The 802-nt window shown below is 61.3% G+C and overlaps 1 protein-coding gene across 1 annotated transcript in view; it reads right to left on the bottom strand.

Annotated features, from left to right (window-relative positions):
• LOC127749529 (zinc finger protein ZIC 5-like) overlaps nt 1-802 on the bottom strand; it is a 137,903-nt gene that overhangs the window by 136,116 nt on the left and 985 nt on the right. The gene's annotated exons all lie outside the window — the stretch shown is intronic.

Below are 802 nucleotides of genomic sequence, written 5' to 3' on the forward strand. Positions count from 1 at the left end.
TGAGTTCTGCTTCCGCTACGGCACAGGGGAGCGCGCCAACGGGGACAACGCCGCGCAACCGGGACCACGGAGGCAGCGACACTGCCGTAGCCTCGTCGCAGAGGGCCGTCGATGATTAGGCGGAGGCGCGCGCAGATTTGAACTCAGGACCGTGAAGGAGGCAAGAGTAGTAGTAGAAGAAGGAGGAGGAGGAGGAGGAGGGTGCGACATTGCGAGGCTGTTCACCTCGTGGGGGGTCGCGGGGGACCGTCGTGATCGACCGGGAACAGGAGTGACCAGCAGCCGCGCCGGCCTCGATGAGCGGCCGCCACCACCACCACCACTGCAACCGGGCACTAGAGTAACCGGGGCCGGCCGACGAGCAGCAGGCCCCGCCGGCGAGCCGCGCGCGGGCAGGGAGAGGGGCAGGGCCGAATTACTTGTACGTTCGTTACCGGCGGCACCCGGTCAAATCAGTGTGTGGGAAGAAAGTTGGGCGCGGCTGAGCTGTTGAGCGCGGGGATTGTTAGCCTTGCGGCGGCGGTGGCGGCGAGGAAAGTGAGTGAAGCCCGTCGAAAAATTACGACGTACTTATCGCACTTATCTCTGTTGATTCGCACCTTTTGCTGCTGCTGCTGTTGCCAGCTCACCGACTAGTTGTTTTTTCTTCTTCCATGCTTTGCTGCAGCGCATCAGTCATTTCAGCAGCTGTCTGGCACTACATGGTTCCGAGTGGTGTGCGCTGGCCGTCTACGCAAGCCAAACCAACGCAAGTGGTGCCAGACACACCAAAAATTTTACCGCAAAGTTTCCGGTTTCCGGA

Source organism: Frankliniella occidentalis, unplaced genomic scaffold (genome assembly GCF_000697945.3).
Source record: "Frankliniella occidentalis isolate FOCC.00 unplaced genomic scaffold, Focc_3.1 Scaffold63, whole genome shotgun sequence".
NCBI lineage: Eukaryota > Metazoa > Arthropoda > Insecta > Thysanoptera > Thripidae > Frankliniella > Frankliniella occidentalis.